A 14378-nucleotide genomic window follows, 5' to 3' on the forward strand; every position below is an offset into this window, starting at 1 on the left:
TCAATTTACAATATGATTTTGTGTAATTTTTTGAAAAATTAAAAAGAAAAAAGTAAGCACTGTTAAGGTCAATAACAGGTGCCCCGTGGTACATTCGCAATAGTAATATTCATAGGGATCTCAATGTCCTAATAATACGCGAGGAGATAAAATCCTCTTTTTTAACCTACTTGTCGAAACTAATGGATCATCCAAATCCCCTTGCCAGGAAGTTGATGTCATTTGAGATCATAGACGACTGAGAAGAACGGAAACATTGGATTTTGCCAGATAATTATCGAGAACTTTGGTTGAAATTGCATCGGCAATAATAACGTTAATTATAATTTAGGTTAAGATTTTAATACTTGTTGTAAATTTCTACATAAGAAAGATTCAATAAAGAATAAATAAAATGAAAAAATAAAAATACCGCAGTACTATATTTCAGTACTTAATCTAACTTATAATATTTTTACAAGTAAACAATAGATTAATACATACATTTGTCCATAGTATTGTTGTGTATAATCTAATCTGTAGTATAGTCTTTAGTCTAATTAAATTTTAGGATTAAATACTGAACTTGAATCAAAAACTGTTATTGATTCCACACAAGAATTACAATCTAAAACTGATGATATTAATGATTTCATACAAGAGGTAAACTAAAAGATTTTACAGTTTAAGAATGCTGATATTATTTTTAGGATTTCGTAAATTTAATAGATATCGACGAGGAGGTGGATTATGAAATGTATCCTTCATCATCTTAAGGACAAACAAGTAGGAAAGTATAGTCGGGCATGGCCGACCGTATAATATCCTACACCATGAGTGTATTTTTAAAATTTTAATTTTTCATAAAGAAACTTTTATAATTAAATTTAATTCCAAAGTCTTTAAGCAATATATTGATATAAAACAAAATTTTCTTAAGTAGGCTTTATATAGGAGTATAGGTCAAACATGGCCCGATCCTCGGTAAATTTGGGAAAATGATATAGTTTTAAATAACAGTTAGTTTTGTTGAGTTTCATAGCGATACAAAGTGTTACAAGTCAATTTTTTAGACGTTGTAGTGGTGTGATTCTATAAATAACTCTACTAAAAAATAACTTATTTCCAACCAAATAATATTGACTTACTTTTGGAACATCTCAAACAAAAATAAGTTTTTTTTCTAGTAGAATTGTAAGTACTTTACTCGATGAGTTCTGGTGATTTTTCTAGTGAATTTGTAAGCAAATATTTTGCTGGGTATGAAACAAAATATTGTATATCAAGTATAAAAAATTATATTTTAAACCTTTGTGACTATTGAGTTAACTTGTGTGAAAGAAAGAAAAAAAAATTTATCTTATCCTTTATTATGGTCGATTTTCAATCAAATATGTTTACACAAACAAAATTTATGTGGTCAAAAAAGGGTAATTAACCCATAAGCTTTTATAGCTAATATATAATTTTTTGTATTATTTTTGTTATATCTTTAATTATGTGTATATAGCATTATTTAAACGGATAGTGTTTTACGATTTTTTGAACTTCGGGATTCAATTTGTCCTATGTATTTAAAAGGGTTAATTTTACTTTTTACACAACAGGCTCGATAGAGACCTAGGTGTATTTCTTCGGATTTGATGTATATATGTACATCATCCTTTTAAACTATGTCCGTTTTGAATAAAATTTGGAATATATATTTTATATCTGGTCTAAAAGACTGCAAATACTTTAAGTATTTAAAATGTGCAACAGTTAAGTACAAAAAATACGATTTTCCCGAAATCCGCAGAGTTCAAACCGAAGGTACAGCTAAACTATAAGAATTATTGATCTATTTTTCACGTTTTACGCACTTATCTGTTGTCCATAAATCCCCATGGGATCCTTTAAAAATTTTGAAATTAGTTAAACAAAGTTAAAAAAAAAAAACTGAAACTGGAGATTTAAAACGGCCGTTGAAAATAGCTCACAACAAGTTCGCGTTATCATATACGACTAAATACTTTTATTTGAGTAATTATAAATATATTTAAAGTATGAAAATGTTTCTTTTTACATTTTTAATATATGAGCTGTAAGACACGTTAATGGTCTGGGGAATGTGCAATAACTTTAAAATTTTCCTACCAATTTTTGTGTTTTATATCTTTCTGAAATTGCGATTCCTTTACAATTATGTTGTTGCGGGGGTGGTAAGGTACAGCTTGACGTCCTCCACCGTAGACCCGTAACACCATTGGTGCCGAAAAAAAATTTTGCGTGGGGGTCCCTTAGGATAACGCTTCGGGAGGAGGTCAAATGGTACCTGTTGCCTCGAGTCCCTCATTTTTAGAAATATAAATAATGTGATAGACAGGGAGAGGCCACTATTGAGTATGGAGCCACCAAATCCAGCCTGTGTCCCGGTGGTTTACTAAAATTTATAGACAGGGAGAGGCCACTATTGAGTATGGAGCCACCAACTCCGGCCTGTGTCCCGGTGGTTTACTAAAATATTAGATAGGGAGGGGCCACATTGCTGATGGAGCCACTAACTCCAGCCCATATCCCAGTGGTTGCGACAGTTTATGGTTAGTAATTAAATTTGGTTAGGTTGTTTTGTTTGTTAGTTGTTGTTAGTCCTGGAAAAAAATAAATAAAACATTAGTAGAGAAAAAAATAATGAACTGGAACGATACTTACATCCTGGGAACCTCTCGTCCAGAAAACCTGAAAAGAAAAAAAAAGAAGAAAACATGTTATTAATGAAATGTGTGTTTTGTTTACTTACCATGTGTCTAAGTGTCAATGAAATATTTGTTTGTGTGACAGTATAGATTGTAGTGTTGTATAGTACGAGGATTTATTAATAGTTGGCAACTCGAAAGCGGTGCGTAGAAAAATAAATAAAGCTAGCGGTTTGAATTCAAAATAGTAATAATTATAAATTTGAATGAAATCTTTTTAGTTGCTAAAAAAACTGATAGCCTGGTAGGTGATAGGATCGAAATAGAGGAAAATATGGAGAAATTATAAGGATCATAGGAAAAATTAATAAATATAAAGTTTCAGGGCAGGAAGAAAGTGGAGTAAATATAAAATATATAAAATTTTAGGTAGAAATGTTTGGAAATTTATAAAAAAAGATGAAGAATTGGAGGGAATTAATATTCACATAATGTAAATTTCAAACCGGTGTAATAAATAAATAAATACCGTAATTATTTGAAGATATAAAAGTGAAGTTTTAGCATGTTTAGGGGCATTTCTTTTGAGTAAATGTGAAAGCAAGTTGTTTCGCAGTGTGTCTAAATGTATAAGCCAATAAGTAGTAAAAAAAAAAAAATATAGTCAATTTATGAACATTTATAAAAATAAGCCAACGAAAAGAAAAATATATAACTACATTATAAAAGAAAAGTTATTAAGCGTGATAGTGCCTTGGGTCGAAGATATTTTTTTTTTGCGTTTGTTTAAATTTTTTTTTAAATTCATAACTCCTGACGGATTCCAATACGTTCTGAAGGCTACAAACAAAGTGAACGCCAGAGTATTAACGTAGTTTTGGTACTGGGATGTCAATATTTATACTGGGAGACCCTGAGCAAGAACGCGTTGTAACATCAAGGATTCAACATTATTCTACCATATCAAAGATAAGTAATTTATTTAAGACACCAGTGATTTCTAGTGAAACAAAGATTTTATTATTAAAGCCAAGCAATAAGGGTTACTACAAAATATAAAATTTTTAGAATAAGTTATATTATAAGTTAGAATAAGTTGTGTCCCGTGAGAAAATATTCGATGTAGTGTAATCGTTCAGTGTATATTTTTTAAGATAGGAAACAAACCTCCACAGCCATTTCTGATTTAGTTTAAATTATCAAAAAAAAGGAAACAAAAAGTGTATAGAAAAATAATTTAACAGGAGTATAAATAAGTGTATTTTTTACGTACCTATAAGGGCACTCGTTAGTTAATTTGTTAGTGGAATAAATATAGTTTCGCCATTGGAATAGACCATACATCCTCAGGGGGCTCCTTTAGGTGTTAGCTTAGTGTATAGTCCTGTGAAGAAAAGGAAAAAAATTAACTTGGGCTCTATAAAATAGGAAAAATACATTTATCTATATATCAAAAAAATATATATGAAATTCAATTGGAAATTTTAAAAGATTTAAAGAAAAGAAAGTAACGTCTGGCAGGTTCCAATAGTAAATACGTGTATAATGATTATGTACTAGCTGTAAGAGAAACATTAGATTTGTTAAGTATAGAATGTATTAATGTGTTCAATAAAAATCTTGATTAATTTTAGCGTATTGAGAAAAATGATGGTGTAAAATATTTAATTTTGGAGACTGTTGATAACAGAAAGGGCGTTGGAAGGCCGGTGTAAGGGTCTGTATGTGTTAAGTGTAGAAGGGATAGGTAACAGACATGGATGGGATGGGCGATTGGAGTCCCACATCTGACTCCCTATTTGCTGGTGTTCCCGATTTTGAGTGGTAATTTTATTATGTTTTAATGTCACTGTTTTTTTATTTATTCTGTGCGGGCCTCGGTCCATTTGAGGGTTGAGAACACACCCCTGATAGAGTAGCCGCTGAGGATAGTAAGACCGGTGTGGATGAGGGACTTTTCGGACTCTCAAATAAAATAAAATAGTTTCAATCTGAAGTTGCAATCGTGGAGAAGTAGCAACGTAGAACGACAGCCGCTCAAGTCCACGACTTGAGGACAGTTGTGTCGGGATACTGTTGTCTACTGGTCTCAGTTAGTTATCAGAAGTAGGTTATACTAGCAACTGTTTGTCTCATATGTTTTGTATTCATATTTGCTTAATATTGACTTAAGGAACACTCGAATAGCTCTTAATGAAAGGAGAATCAAAATAGAAACCGTCGTACCGCTGCTGATATCAACAATCCCCAGAAAAGTAAAATTGGAAATTTGTATATTGATATCGAGTTAGGATTTTAACTATAAAAAACGGTGTTTTTATTAAAGTTTTTGATTTGTTTACTTATTTATTTATTTATTTATTTATTTATTTATTTATTTATTTATTTATTTATTTATTTATTTATGTATTTATTTAATAATTCATTTATTCATTAATTAGTTATTGATTATTATTTTATTTTTTATCAATTCATTTATTTATTTATTTGTTTATATATTTATTTATTTTTATTCTAAAATTTATAATTTTATTTATATAATTATTTTGCATTAACTAGATATTTACTACGTTATATATTGAATTTAGTATTCAGGTTTTTGTGTTATATTAGTTTATGTACTTATTTTAATATTTGTATTCATTTCCTTTATTTATTATTTATATAATTATTTGTTTGTTATATTTATTGAATTATTTATTATTTATTAACGTGATTATTTAAGTAGCTTATTATTAGGCCCGTTTTCTCAATGTGTCGAGAAACTGCCTGTTAGTAAATGTCGACATAAATTTATTAGACTGATAAACTGTCCGTTAACAATTTTGGTTTTCTTAATATACCGACAAAAACATTATTTTCATTTGGCAATACCTCTCAAAATTGATGTGAAAGTTGGGAACTCTGTCTTCAAGTGACATACATCAACTGTTTTCCAAATGTGAAAAAATAACAAAAAATTAAATCAAGAAAATAAATATTTGAAAAAATAAATAAAATCTTAAACGATGACGGATAAAAAGCAACGTGGGAAAAATTTCATCCTCCATCAAATTAATGTTTATTCCTCTATTAAACATTTTTTTTAAATTTATTTAATTTTTTTTACAAAAACTCAAGGTATTGCCACATAAAAAATATGAACAGCTGTCAGCTGATTGAATTTATCTGTTCAAGAAATAAATAATCGGCAGATGAGGGCTGGTTAGTTTTGCGACAGAATAGAAGCAAATGAGACATTGAGAAAACCAAATTTCTTTAATCGGCAGTTTTTCGTTGGGAAAAAAGATAATCGCCTAATGAGAAAACAGCCCTTAGTATCATTATTTTACATATATATTTATATTTTTTTGTTATTATAAAATTTTATTTGTCTCAAATCTTTTATTGCTCAGAGGCATTCTTAAAAGAAGCTTTTAAAAGTCATATAGATCTTGTTAGTCAAGAGGGATATGAATAAGAAAATCGTTCCCAAACTAATAGAAAACGTCCGTTACAATCTAGTAATTTGAATACGTCATCAGTTGTTAAAAGAAAGAAAAGAAAATATAAATATAGATCAAATATGGAATCAAGCAATGATACGTTTAGAGATCTGTCCAGTACTATAAACACAAGATCAAATAGGAACGCTAGTAACGTAAATGCTGAGGCACAGGTAAATAATAGTCAGACCTCATCAGATAATGCGTCAAGTGTGTTAGACCCACAGGTCAGAGAGTTAGTGGTAGATGAAACTTTGGAGGTTTAACGAGCATTAGAAGAACGAGTAAAGAAAATGGTTCACGAAGAAATGGAAGGAATAAGAAAATCAGTAGGTGAATTAACAAAAGTTGTTAGGGAATTATCAACTAGTAGATCACAAACTCAGGATTCCATTGACACTCAGCAGGCTACACAAAACAACACAAACAATACTAATATAGATAATAGGTTCAGTATGTTCCCAGAAAACAATAGATTTGCGTTTCAAAACCCTCATGTGGCTTTTGCGAATGGTACCATTTTTCCAACTACCAATCGCAACTTAACAAATCCCTTACCGCTAGGAAATCTTCCTACAAACCCACCAACTGACATATTAAACGCAGGAAATTCTGATCCTCTGTCTGAAAATCGCAGCATTCCAGGTAGTAGGGACAATTCAGAAAATACTAGTAGGAACCTGGAAAAAATATACATACGAGTGGATAAATGGGGGATTGTTTTCGATGGCAACAATACTCACATGGGAATAGAAGACTTTATTTTCCGAATAGAACATCTACAATCCCACTACGACATTCCCTGGGAAGAAATTCTTAGAGATTTTCATTTACTCGTTACTGGAGCCGCAAGAGACTGGTATTGGTTACGAATTCGCACGCATGGAGTTATGAAATGGCCAACACTTAAAAGTGAACTGCTGAACCAATACCAAACGAATACGTCAAACTTTGAGATCATGAGAGATTTGGTTGAAAGAAAGCAGCAACCAAACGAAACCATCGACTATTTCTTCCAGGCCATGTGTAAACTACGCTCAAAACTCGTACAACCAATCCCAGAGTACGATATGATCAAAATAATAAAACGAAACGTAAGAGAGAATGTAGCTAGGATAGTTTACCCAATAGCTGTTTCTTCAGTAGAACAACTGAGGATAGAATGTATAGAAGCTGAACGTAACTTTCCTCGAAAAGATATACGAAATCACCTGCCACAACAACGTCTTATGCGGAATGTTAGTGAAGTTTATGTAGAAGATAACGAAGAGGATGCGGAATTATATGAGGAAGTAGCTGCAATAAATGTAAAGCAACAAAAACCAGTGTTGATATGTTGGAATTGTAAATCCCCAGGTCATGGTTTTAGAGATTGCGACTCACGGGAGAGAGCAGTATTTTGTTATAGATGCGGTAAGCCTAATGTAATTGCACCAAGGTGTCCAGAATGTATGCAAGGAAACAGAACCAGGGACGTAGTGACTTCTGGGGACATGCGTCCGTCAGAAAATCAATAGCAGCAACAATAAAGGAAAATCAAGTAGAATTATCAAATCAACTCGATGATTTAGCAAGATATATACCTGTCCGAAAACATGAGATTCCAGTGGAATTACGTGAAAAGTATTATGCTCACATAAAAGCCCGAATATTTAATGATAGGAAACCAAGATCCAAACGATAGTATATGGAAAAACGCCACGCAAGAAGATTAGTTGCAGAGGCCGTGAGAAATATAGATAAAAATTTAGATAATAGGGTTTTCATAGAAGTAGAAATCAATGAACATAAAATTACAGGATTATTAGATAGTGGAGCAACTGTCAGTATTTTGGGAAAAGGCTGCAGGGAATTAGTACAGGAATTAGATTTAAAAGTAATACCAATATTCTCTAACGTGAAGACTGCAAGTGGTCAACACCATAGAATATTAGGTAAGATAAAAGTATCCATAATGTACAAAGATCAGAAGAACGAAATACTTCTGTATCTTTGTCCAGACTTGGAACAACAATTGTATTTAGGAATAGATTTTTGGAGAATGTTTAATTTAGCTCCAGATATTATTAGTTTAAATGAAATAGAAATAAGCGGAATTAAAGAAGATTTAATAGGTAAAGAGAAAGATTATATGTTAGGACCGCATGAGTTAGATGATGAGCAGAATAGTAAATAACAAGCCGTTATAGGAAAATTCGATACATTTGAGGAAAAAGGATTAGGAAAAATAGATTTAGAGAGACATACCATAAGATTAATAGAGGGTGCAGAACCGGCAAAGGATAGATACTATCCGATTTCTCCAGCGATACAGGAAATCACATAAGCGGAAATAGATAAGATGCTAGGTCTGAATGTAATAGAACTGAGTGATAGTCCGTAGAGTAACCGAACTACTATAGTCAGAAAACCCGGGAAGAACCGATTTTGCCGAGATGCAAGAAAGTTAAACAAATTAACGGTAAAAGAAGCGTATCCGCTACAAAATATAGATGGTATACTAAGCAGAATCGACGAAACTTATTATATTAGTAGCGTCGATTTGAAATATGCTTTTTGGCAAATCGAGTTAGAACCAGAAAGTAGACCATATACCGCCTTTCCCGTTGCCGGAAGACCGCTTTACCAATTCCGAGTCATGCCATTTGGTCTATGTAACGAGGCACAACGCTTATCTGGACTAATGGACAAAGTTATACCTCAGGATCTAAAAGACAATGTGTTCATTTACCTTGACGATCTGTTAATCATCTCTAATGATTTCGACAGACACATACACCTTTTAGAAGAAGTTGCGAAGTGTTTGAAAAAAGCAAATCTAACTATAGGACTAAAAAAGTCTCAGTTTTGTTATAAACAGCTGAAGTATTTGGGGTTCATAATAGGTAATGGCATGCTGAAAACTGATCCGGATAAAATAAAGGCCATAACCGAAATCAAAATACCAAAGTCGGTGAGGGAAGTGCGAAGCTTTTTAGGAACCGCTGGATGGTATCGCCGTTTCATAGGGAACTTTTCTGTCATAGCTGCCCCTTTAACCGATACATTGAAAAAGTCGAAGCTCAAATTTGAAATGACACCGGAAGCCATTAAATCATTTGAAAGTTTAAAAAAATCGCTTACTTCAGCTCCAGTACTGCGTCATGCTGATTTCTCAAGGAGATTTTTTATACAATGCGATGCATGTGAGTACGGAATCGGTGCGGTATTATATCAATTACACGAGGACCAAAACGAACACCCTATTCGCAAAAATTAAACTCATGTCAAAGAAATTATACCGTGACTGAAAAAGAGTGCTTGGCTGCGGTTATGGCTGTAAAAAGATTCAGGCAATATATCGAAATGATGCCATTTACGATCGTGACAGACCACGCAAGCCTGAAATGGCTCATGTCCATGAAGGATCTTTCAGGTCGACTAGCTAGATGGTCACTTCAATTACAGGCCTATGATTTTGATATTCAGCACCGAAAGGGTTCCGAGAATGTTGTGGCAGACATGTTATCAAGACTTCCAATTGTAGATGAAATAAACATAACGGATCTACTGGGGTTCGAAACAAATGAGTTTGAAAATGAAGTATATCTCGAGATAATAAAACAAATAGAAGAAAATGCTAAATATTTGCCAGACCTGAAGGTAGAAAATGGATATGTTTATAAGAAAACCTGTTTTGAATCAACCGTCGAAAGTCCATGGAAGTTATGGATACCAGCATCCATCACACAACCCATAATTGAAAACGCTCACTCCTTGCCAACAAATGCACACGGCGGAATAGCAAAAACATTGGAAAGGATAAAACGGTTTTACTATTGGCCAAAAATGTCAATTCAAGTTAAGAATTTCGTAAACGCTTGTCAAACATGTAAAGAGAGCAAATCTTGTAACACAAATCTTCGACCGGAAATCGGTAAAATGGTGGTAACGGAAAGGCCGTTTCAGAAATTATATATCGATTTCATGGGAAAATATCCCCGATCTAAAAAACGAAACACATATATATTTATAGTAGTAGACCATTTCACCAAGTTTACGTTTTTAAAGGCAATGAAGGAAGCGACTACTAAGAACGTAATTAACTACTTAGTTCATGAAATATTTCACAAATTTGGGGTGACGGAAGTCATACACAGTGACAATGGTGCTCAATTTGTAGCAAAAGCCTTTGAAAATCTAATGAATATTTATAAAATACAACACCTGAAAACTGCTGTGTATTCACCTCAAAGTAACACAAGTGAGCGTGTAAATCAGTCAGTATTGGCGGCAATAAGATCTTATCTCAACGAGAGATTGGGATATGTATCTTTCCGAAATATAATGTGCTCTGAGAACTTCCGTTCATGCAGCCATAGGTATAACACCATTTTTCGCTCTTTTTGGTTATCATATGTATACCAGTGGAGCGGATTACAAATTAGGGCGAAAATTACAATCACTAACAGACCACGAAATTATAGAACTGCATAGGAATGATAAAATGGATTTGATAAGAGAGAAAATGAGACAAAATATGCAAAAGGCTTACGATAAATGCGCGGATAGATATAATAGAGGTTCTAGAACTGTTAGGTATCTACCGGGACAGGAAGTTTATCGAAGGAATACCATTTAAAGCAATTTTAGTAAAAATATAAATTCAAAATTTTGTAAAAAGTTCTTAAAATGTAGAATTGTTAAAGCGGTAGGAAACAATATGTACGAATTGAAAACAATTCAAGGCAAACCGATAGGTGTATATCATTCTAAAGATATTAGGATATAAAACAACTCAAACGAAAATCAGGACAAACAATGATAATGAACAATCTGTGATATAGGTTTCTACTCACCTTGGCTATGAGCATAAATCATCTACCAGATAATATTATATATCTGTGATGAAATTCGTAATGTCCCAAAGCATTGTATAGTCTCTAGGCAAATAGGCAATTTCCAACTGATAAAATCAAGTAACGTAGTCCAAAAGGCATAACGTGCTGTAAAGAAAATATAGAAAAAGTAACAAAGTACGGTAATGATTAATTAGTTTTTTTTTGTTATACTTCCCGTAGTAGGATAATAGACAGGATGTGGAAGTTATGGGATATGTGTAATGATTTCAAAATCTTTTCAAGACAAAGTTTTTAGAGATCATATAATGTATGTTGATGAATTTCTGATGGTTAATGATAATGATAGAGGCGTTTCCATGAAGCGGCAAAGATACCAGTTAGAGTAGTAATTAATTATATTTTTATTTATGTATACAAGTATTTACGTTTGCACTATACGTGCTACAGTTGGTCGGGGACCAATTACAGGAAAGGAAGAGGTATCTGAAGCAACTATGGGGTGCCACTATGCATTTTTCAGTGCGGAAAAAGTAATAGTCGGTAGTTTTCTCCAATATACATAATACAGATAATCCATAGCCAAGATAAACCTGTTGAAAGGGAAATGGAAAAGTAATATAATAAATTAGGTGCAATAATAATCTTATGATCTGTGATATGCGATAACGTAGTGCAATATTGGATTATGAAAACAACTTAGTTATTTAGATTTAGTTTAACTTTATTTTATTTGTTGTTTTCGTCCCAATATTATAAGATTTTATCGACCATATCGAAGATTTCAGAGTATTATGTTACGCTTAATAGTTGAACATTTTCTTTCAGTGTATTAAGTCATATTAATCTGTGATATAATTTGAGTAAGTGCAATATTAGGATTAGAACACGATTTATATTATATATTTAAATGTTTAGTGTCGTCCTAGTATTGTAGTTACATGATTTTATGATAGTTAAAAAGGAAATATTTTGCTTTGCTAAAAGGAAGTTTACATTATGTGCTTTTCTGTTAATATAGGGTATTGTTTGAAAATATAGTGCAATCTGAAAATATAAAACATTTTGTAGTTAGAAATGTATTGAGCTTTTGAACAAATTTTCAAAACTTTTTGTTTTGCAAAATACATATTTTTTATAGTTTTCTTTTGGGATTCGTAATTTGATTTTATTTTATTTTTACTAAAATCAAATGTCCGTTTGAAATTGAAAATAAACAAAAAAATCTATTTCATAATGCATAAATGAAAATTGTTCAATATATTTGTAAAACAAATTTGATTAATTATTAGAGGCAATGACACTCTGTGAAAATGATAAAATAATGTACTGTTTTCGATACCTGTAAAAAGTTCGATTCCCAGTCGTATAAGAGGAATAGGACATTGTGAGTCTCCTGAGAAATTTCCATATATATCTATACATATGTGTTCCGTGGCTTATGTAGTGGTTGAATGCCCGGCTGATGAGATGTCAGGGTGTGGGAGTTCCCCACGTTGGGAGCAGACTGTCGATAGTTTTAACGTGAGCACCTGCCGTGTCGGCCTTATCTCACGGTGGTCTTTTTCATCCACAGGGTAGACTTGAGAACGGTCTACCATCGCCCCTTTGTCTGCAATGAAGACGCAGGTGGCAATTTTTGCACATTGGCTATGACCGGTACCATGCGCAAGTACTTTGCTGGAGTACTCGAGCTATCTAATCTCTTGCCAAAGTAGTCACGTTGTAAAACAACCACACTACTATGGCTCTGTTGATTCGGCAACAGCACCTAGAGACGTAACCGGTGGACCGAAGCACGATCCATCAATAAGCCGTAGACATCGTTCTTACTCACAGTGACACGCTGTGGCAAGTCTGATATGAACAGAGTAAACTCTGAACACATCTGGACAAGGAAGGAAAATTAATCGGTATCTCTTGTATATGATATCTTTCATCCATCATCATTCAACCCAGCACACATCTCATTTATTCGACACATTCATAGAGAAAAACATACGACACACTCATTTAGGTATACGGGTGGGGTAAGGCCCGTATACCTCTACATTCATTCTGTATCATATACAATTGACACCAACTCATTTCCAACGCTTAGTCCCACAGTCACTCCTCTATGGGGTATCTGTTGATTTTCGGCAACAGCACCGAACCTTATCCCGAAATATTGGCCATTATTATGCATCAGTCTTTTAACCGCCACTTATTCTCTTCCCGCGAATTTGGGTTCAACCAACAGCCACTACGTGGATCCCGAAGGAACCTCAACCAACTGACCAGCCAGGACATAGTCCTGCGGGCAACTGGCCACCCGTAGTACCAGATTATGCGGTGCTCTGGTCAGACCTCTGGCAATCTATGCAAGGGCTAAGCCAAGCAGTAGACTGAGACAACCAATTTTTCAGTCCCGGTCAGACTGGAGGTATTGGGCCCTCTTTATACCCCGGGATTGCATAACACCCAGTGGTTGCGACAGTTTATGGTTAGTAATTAAATTTGGTTAGGTTGTTTTGTTTGTTAGTTGTTGTTAGTCCAAAAAAAATAAATAAAACATTAGTAGAAAAAAAATATGAACTGGAACGATACTTACATCCTGGGAACCTCTCGTCCAGAAAACCTGAAAAGAAAAAAAAAGAAGAAAACATATTATTAGTGAAATGTGTGTTTTGTTTACTTACCATGTGTCTAAGTGTCAATGAAATATTTGTTTGTGTGACAGTATAGATTGTAGTGTTGTATAGTACGAGGATTTATTAATAGTTGGCAACTCGAAAGAGATGCGTAGAAAAATAAATAAAGTTGTAAGCTAGCGGTTTGAATTCAAAGTAGTAATAATTATAAATTTGAATGAAATCTTTTTAGTTGCTAAAAAATTGATAGCCTGGTAGGTGATAGGATCGAAATAGAGGAAAATATGGAGAAATTATAAGGATCATGGGAAAAATTAATAAATATAAGGTTTCAGGGCAGGAAGAAAGTGGAGTAAGGACAGAATTGTTAAAATATATAAAATTTTAGGTAGAAATGTTTGGAAATTTATAGAAAAGATGAAGAATTGGAGGGAATTAATATTCACATAATGGAAATTTCAAACCGGTTTAATAAATAAATAAATACCGTAATTATTTGAAGATATAAAAGTGAAGTTTTAGCATGTTTAGGGGCATTTCTTTTGAGTAAATGTGAAAGCAAGTTGTTTCGCAGTGTGTCTAAATGCATAAGCCAATAAGTAGTAAAAAAAGAATATAGTCAATTTATGAACATTTATAAAAATAAGCCAACGAAAAGAAAAATATATAACTACATTATAAAAGAAAAGTTATTAAGCGTGATAGTGCCTTGGGTCGAAGATATTTTTTTTTGCGTTTGTTTAAATTTTTTTTAAATTCATAATTCCT

The 14378-nt window shown here is 32.9% G+C and overlaps 1 long non-coding RNA gene across 1 annotated transcript; it reads right to left on the reverse strand.

Moving 5' to 3' along the window:
- Positions 1-3574: 3574 nt before the first annotated feature.
- Positions 3575-13664, reverse strand: LOC124419854. Its single transcript, XR_006940847.1, has 5 exons — positions 13571-13664; positions 11406-11570; positions 10978-11124; positions 3928-4038; positions 3575-3835 (listed from the first exon to the last, which is right to left on the reverse strand). It is a non-coding gene; the product is annotated as an uncharacterized LOC124419854 (long non-coding RNA).
- Positions 13665-14378: the final 714 nt, after the last annotated feature.

Source organism: Lucilia cuprina, chromosome 4 (genome assembly GCF_022045245.1).
Source record: "Lucilia cuprina isolate Lc7/37 chromosome 4, ASM2204524v1, whole genome shotgun sequence".
NCBI lineage: Eukaryota > Metazoa > Arthropoda > Insecta > Diptera > Calliphoridae > Lucilia > Lucilia cuprina.